This window comes from Coptis chinensis, chromosome 5 (genome assembly GCF_015680905.1).
Source record: "Coptis chinensis isolate HL-2020 chromosome 5, ASM1568090v1, whole genome shotgun sequence".
Lineage (NCBI taxonomy): Eukaryota > Viridiplantae > Streptophyta > Magnoliopsida > Ranunculales > Ranunculaceae > Coptis > Coptis chinensis.
In genome coordinates, this window is record NC_141460.1 from 7,799,452 (window position 1) to 7,806,960 (window position 7,509).

General features: G+C 34.8%; 1 long non-coding RNA gene across 1 annotated transcript; it reads right to left on the reverse strand.

Annotated features, from left to right (window-relative positions):
• Positions 1-1,512: 1,512 nt before the first annotated feature.
• On the reverse strand, positions 1,513-6,764 carry LOC147496488 (uncharacterized). The gene is made up of 5 exons (XR_015194802.1): positions 6,026-6,764; positions 5,519-5,554; positions 3,959-4,021; positions 3,830-3,883; positions 1,513-3,213 (listed from the first exon to the last, which is right to left on the reverse strand). It is a non-coding gene; the product is annotated as an uncharacterized LOC147496488 (long non-coding RNA).
• Between the last annotated feature and the right edge of the window lie 745 nt (positions 6,765-7,509).

Sequence of the window (7,509 nt, forward strand, 5' to 3'; positions counted from 1 at the left end):
CTAAAATGGTGGAGTCCCATAAGGAATTCATAACAAGAAAAACAAGGAAAATGTTCTCTACCATTTCTGGCATTAGATAATCCAGAGTCCCACACATGGTTTGTCTTTAGCGTGTTGAGTGGACTGACAATCCAGCAAAACACACTAACAACACTACTCTAACCATTGCTTGCTACAAGAACAAATACACAAGTATCTAATTACAGTACTTTAAAAGAAAGAGCTATGCATGTACCTTTTTTGCTTAAATTGTTTAACATTCTCTTATATTTTGCTTAACAAGGAACTATTTCTACCACTTAGTGTTTGTAGCATGGGGCTTTAGTACTAAGAGAATTCAGACTAGTATGCATGCCACTAATGACTGTTCTGTTCCTTTTTTTTTTTTTTCTAATAATTTTGTTCGAGTCCACTTCCAATCGAGAAGTTTGTTTATTTCATTTCCTAGTATCCAAAATTTGAAGATATGCAAGGTAGCCTCAGATTTTACTTTTATAACAAACACCAACCGGGTATAAAGGAGGTTTCGAAGAATTCTCTTACCTCGAGGTCAGTAGCACCATCTCCAATCATAACCATTGTCTTGAGCCTGCAAACCATAGCTTTCACATCACTACAATAAAATAACAAACAGTGGACTGATATTTAGTTTACTTCACAAAGTCTTTATCGGCCTTCCGTCTACGACAATAAATTGGGAATGACAATAAATCTTGTCTTTATTTTGGGATGACAATAGAATAAACTTCAATTCCAACAAAACAACTTAACCATACAAAAACATCAAATCTTTATAACAAGTTAATTGAAAAGCTCACCGGCTCAAGACCGTCTTTGCACCGCAGCTTTCCACAACTCTTTTTTATAAATGTGATGTGATTCTTGACCCTACTTGCAAGCTTCTTTCATACTTTTGAATCCGGTGTTAGCAAAAAACTTGAGGCTGCCATGTTTCATTGGCTAAAGTAATAGTCCCTCCACAAATTTGTATGCAGGTCATCACCAATCTTCCATTGAGTTACTCGCTCGAGCCTCGGTTTCAAGGATTCACGGTAGGAACGGCTTTCGTTTTACGTGTCAAGCGTAACAAATCGTGGACCTTATGGGCCGCACATAGAGAAGTGTATTTTTATTAGAATAGCCTAGTCAGTATGGTTGTATGAAAAGAGATGAAAAAACATGTTTATCACTCAAATCTACTGGTTAAGGAATCGATGAACTCATTCATCTGCAGACATGAATATCATTATTGCATGGAGTGTTAACACTAGGCTAAGAAGAGCTGCAAGAATAAGAGAGCAAAGTGGTATCCACCGGATCCTCGGATTATCAAATTTAATTATGATGGTGCTTCAAGAGGAAACCCGGGACTAGCGGGTTTGGGTAGTGTGTTTTCCCAATTCAGAGAATTGAGAGAACCGGACTCTACTCTCAATGGAAAACGACACTAGTCTACTAGCTATCGGGAGAGGAGTGTCCATTCATGGACCGCGAGTAACAATGAATCTTCTGAGAAAATTTTGTATAACGGAAGGCCCCCATGGATAAATAAATGGGAGGCCCCCTATAGTACTTCTTTTAGGTTTGGCAAGCGCCATGAGGAGGATACACTATCCTACATTTTGGTAACAAACTATGTAAACTCTACCTTCATTTATTTTTAATACAAATCTCCTGCTTACCTAGCGGAAAAAAACAAGGAATCTGGAAATTCTACAACCAAATCCACCCATAACCCGAAAATAAACAAACACCACCAATTGCATAATATAGAATACACAAAAGAACAGATTTTATAAGAAATTACAAAGAAATTGTCAACTGCAATACATGTTCATTCTTTTGCACACAAAAACACAGTTCCTAACACCAAACAAAAAAATCCACCACTCAATCCTTCCAAAGCTCGATATTAAAAAGTATACCATCTTGTCCATCTATAAAATCACAGTAGAGTTACAATTTTAACATCAAACACAAAAAAAGATTCAAAAAAATTCTAAAAACAATAGAAAGCCACCTTGACCAAACCAACAACATGCTCTTCAAAAGCCATCAAGAATTTTTGAAGCATAATTGTTGTGGTGGTAACTGGAGGATCTGATTTTTCAAGGTGGTTTCTCCTTTTCTTTTGTGTTCTATAATTCTACATAGTGTGTTGTCTGTTGTTTTGGTCAAAAGCAGGTCAATTTAATTTAATGCTGCATGCTTTAAAGCACAACCAACAAAGACATGACTCGTGAGATGATCCCCCGGCCCAATAGGAATGAAAACTCAAACTCAACCATCTTATAGTTCCTCTCATCAAGAGGCCAATTAGTTTCTCGACACATAAGAAACTAATAAATATGTTCACATAAATAATAACTTTACAAACTAATACCTAAAAATCCACAACACAATTCAACATGCTACATAATCAGAAAATTTCTCATCAACCACCCTGAACGAAAACAGACGTATCTTTCTCAATATAGCTTGGAAAGAGACAAATCCAATTGGGTTTGAAACTAGACTCACAAAACTACAACTTACCTTAAGACCTTGAAAGCTAAATTTTATTCAGAAAATCACAGACGTTGACAGAACCTGCTGAACTGTCAGCACAAGAACTAATTCATCACTCTGAAGTAAAACAGTCATAACTATCACTATAAAACTTAGAATGGAACAAACCAAAATGGATATAAAACTGCACTCGAAAGTCTACAGCTTTTGTTCAGACCAATCAAGCAAATTCCACATAAATGTTTTAAGGAAGCCGACTAAACGCAGAACATGGGCTGGAAAATCCTAGTTAACATAGCTGTGCTAAAACAGTTGTATCTTTTTCTATATATATTTGATTGAAACAAATCCAATTGGATATCAAAGTTAAGTAAGAGTTCTACAACTTCTATTTGAACCTCAAAACCTAGTTCCTACTCACAAATCCACACAAATCAGCACAATAGACCACAAAAAGAAAAGACAAACAAAACTAAGTTATCCTATTTGTCATAATTTCAAACTCTACAAACCCAAGTTTCTAAGTTTTAGAAACATATCAACCCCAAATCAATTTTAGCAGAGAAAACATGAGAATCAACTCACCTGAATCAAGTCTAGGCGAAATCAATTTCAAATCCGCCAATAATCAACTTGACTTACTTTTCTTCTTCAATTAAAACTTTAGCAATACAACTCCCTTGATGCTTGAATTCCACCTTGGTACTAATTACATGAAGAAGAAGGAGAAACCATCAATGAAAAGCGTCCCCTAAATCTGTTTTTCTTTTAATTAGTCTTATCCGATAGATTTTCTAGAAAGAGAGAACCGAATAGAGAGTTCTCGAAAGAACGTATGTTTTCTTTTCTAGCACAATCTCATGGGTTATTTCACTTGCCATGCATTAGTCCACCATAGACCCATTATCAAAAGTAGAGGCCCAACTAAATCCGACCCAAACAAATCCCAAAATTTGGGGTTTTATAGAAAGCCACCTACCAACGAGAATTATATTGCATGTTCTCTAGCTATTTCCAGTTAAAAAAGAGATACAAAATTAAGCTTATCCTATGATATCACCATGACTTCAATCATAGAAAATATAAGTTGCATCCACCTTTTGCAAAATAAGAACATAAAACTTATACATAAGTAAAACTGAAACTCGTGTCGAGCTTATTTCCGTAATAAATGTATACTTGAACAAGGCATTACATAAAGTAGGAGATGTCTGACTATATTGTGTGTTGACATATATAGGGTTAAAAAAAAACTTTCGGTAATGAATTCCCCTAATATTGTTTTGTTTTTTTCTATTGGAAATAGGAGATTTAGACATACCATAAACGTAAAGACCCCAGAGGAAGCAAAAAATGTGGCCTTCCAGCAAAAGATCTGCAAGGCATGCAAGTCAGAATACTTAATATGGTAGATGCATTATCTATGCAAACAATATGGCAGAAGCATTACCTATGCAACTCTAGTCCACACATTAAACTGGACCAACTCCAAAAAGAGTATGCTTTGGTTTGTCTGAATCAAATAGAACCCCAATTGAATACAAAGTCAGCACACAATAACTCCAAACCCATATTATGTAAAACAGAAATGATTGACTTGGTCAATGAAGATGATATAAAAAGCATGGACTAGATAACACTTATTCATTGGAAAGAAATAGATTCCTTTTTTACTTCCCCGACCCCAAACAAAAGAACATTAATTAAGAGCTTGAGAATCCTGTTATTTGTCATACAACTGTTTTTAAATCCCCTTGGCAAGGCTCTTTAGCTATTCAATGGGATAAAGTAAAAAACTAGTTTGTTTTCAGATGCATCACCCATAAAGATATCACCTGATCTTCTTATAATCCCACAATACCCTGCTCAAATAGCACAACTTAAGTGAAGCTTCATTAGATATCGAAGTGTCTGATCTACAAACTTGATAATATAAAAACTTCAAGAATCAACAATTAGACTAAGCAAACAGCTTGATGATATACAAATAGTTGCAAAGATTCAGTAAGTAAATAAATTTAATGACAACAACAGTTACACAAGAAGGCTTTGACCAAATAAAAAAATCCGACTGTCTAAGAAGCATGATGAGATGCTACAATGAGCATCCTTGTCACACTAGCAATACAAGAAAACTGAGCACAACCCCGGATACAAGGCCTAAGCCTAGGGCACCACTACAAACTCACAGACAACACTTTCAACCCAGAAGCCCTGTGCTACATGACTACGGTGTTCTTGTTTCTTTTATGAAACCCAACAGTTCACCCCCCATCTTCAACTACCACATCCACTATATTGCAGTATCTTTTAAAAAATTCACTCAACAGAAGAATCAAGACATAACAGGGTATTTTCATAGACAAATTAACTAAGATGACTAATATCATATAAGAAAAAGAAGATATATATTAGTATAAAAGATTAAAGGCTTAAAGCCTATTCATAACTACTCTATATACCGAACAATACTGAACATCCATGTCACGAGAAAACAAACCATCAGTAATGCTCTTTCTTTTTTCCAATATATAAAAATGCAAAAAAAATTCCACGCAACAATAAAAACAATAATGTAGAATAGAATGAATTTACCAAGATAAAAAATTTCCCACGGCAAAAGATATGCATCAACAAATATATTTATATACAAACAATTTAAGAGAAGAACAAAGTAGAAATACACTAAAAAAACTTACTTTTCGATCTCAATAAAACCTAGCTTGTAGTAATGAATCGAATGAAATAAAAATCACTTTCCGAACTAGTTTAAGCGCGTGTCAATCAACCCCAATTAAAGTGAAGACTTTAAGATGAACTAAGAAGTGAGGGTGCGAGGGGAACTTCCATTTTTAATTGTTTCGGAAAGTACGTTGACGGTTATATTTTTTGGTAAGTTATTAATTTTGGTTTTCTTTTTTTTTTTTGTTAAATTTTTGACGGTTCAGCAAACCCCATTGAATCCATAATAATAATAAAACAAGAAGAATGAAAAAGGGAAGAAATTTACCTCGATTTGGAGAAGGAACTTTGATTTGAGTGAACTCTGGCAAAATAAATTTACCCATTTCAGTTTAACAAACAAATATCGGACGAAAAAACTCAAACTTCAAGCTTTAAAGCATTGACTAAATATTTTATGGTTTGGGGGGGGGGGGGGGGGGGAGAAAGAGAGCTTACAATTTCACAATAGAGCTCTTGATTCAGTGACAAAACTCACGGCTTGTTAGAACTTAAGTCACCCTTTTTTTTTATCTCTTTTGTTTCCACTTGGGGTTTCTAACTGGGTATAATGTGCGTGAGAATGAAAAACTACCCCGCGATGAGTTCTTGAAAATTCCAGACTACCACTACCGTCGTGGATGCTCTACACTAAAGCTCGTCCTTTATTTTACCTTTATGCCAATATGCGATGGGCTTAGGCAATATAAGACGGTTCTTGCAGTCCTAAATAAAGGACGGTCATCACAGTCCTAACAAGATGTCGTTATTAAGCAATTCTGGTGTAGTGACATACCTTGTCTGCTCCTCTTCATCCCACATGCACATATACACCATCCCACTTATAAGCTAGTTAGTCAATTATAAAAAAAAAAACATATATTTTAATACAAAACATTTGGGAAATAATACAAAATCTAGCAAATGAATAAAATATACTCCGGTTACCGTACCTTGTAACCGAGACTAATTTAATATCAGTACAAAATAATTTCCGACTATCGTCGACAAAATAAATCTACACAAAATTTTCTTTATTAGCACTAAAATGGCACGTAAAATTATTAGAATACCCTTCAGTGAAATTCCAAGTCATTACATTGGCGCCAACCCAACAACTTGATTAGATAATATCAAAATTGGCACAACACGTTCACAGAACTCATTAACACAAAAAAGTAAGTTACCTTTTTAGTATTAACACTTGACCTCCAAATCAAACAAACCATGTAACTTAAGGAAACTCAATGCGACAAATCAATTTACAATTACAAAAATGTGGGGTTATTACAATATTGTACTTGCATCTATTAAAAATATCTTAAACAGCCGAGCTTAAACATTGTGAAGCTGAACTTGGTCGACTTGAATACCAACTCTAGTGTTATAGAATGAGTAGAGACTAAGTTCTAATTGTCACTTAGTGACACAGACACCTAGGAAGAAATATATACGATCTCCTCTGGTGAGCAATTTTTATTGAAGCTTGTGTTTTAATATGTTTTATGTGTGTGTGTGACATTGGTAGCATTTAACTTTTGGTGGGGCTATCAGTTATACCTTACGAAATACTCTAAGTACTTGCATCTCAAACAACATGTTGCTCCAACTTAATCTTCTGCTTTGTGTTTTTTTTGAAATCTTCTTACGCTTTGTTGGATCAGAAGCAACTTCCAATCCATCATGCGGGCTGCGATAGCAGATTATTTGTCAGACGAGGCAACACATCAAGTCCAAGATCCAATTTATGGTTGTTTAAAGATTATAGACCAGTTACGACAGCAAATAACCATGCTACAACATGAACTAGCAAAAACACAAGGTGAAATTGATTTTTGACTACCCATCTAATGAATCCCATGTCTATCCCCATATAAATCACACTAAAGCTAAAAAAAATGAAGTAAAAATCATATAAACGAAGATTTTAATAAAGGGTCTCATAAAACACTTCTAAATCATCATAAAACCATCAAAGATCAATGCTTGGTACATTAAAAACATTGTCAACATTGTATTCCCCTCCCATCCCCACCCTAATCACCCACAAAATCAACTTTGAAGTTTCTGTCCATGCCCATACGATAGTGGCCAACCAGTTCCAAGACCTTGGGTAAAACTCCATCGGATTTAACCGGTGGGGAGGTTGTTGTCAAGGTGCAATGAACATTATATTCGATGTCACTTTACCAACACCAATTAAGTTCTATAAATTACAGCAAAACAACAATGGAAAAAAAAACAAAAAAAAAAAAACAATTACGGCAAAATCTTTTTAAA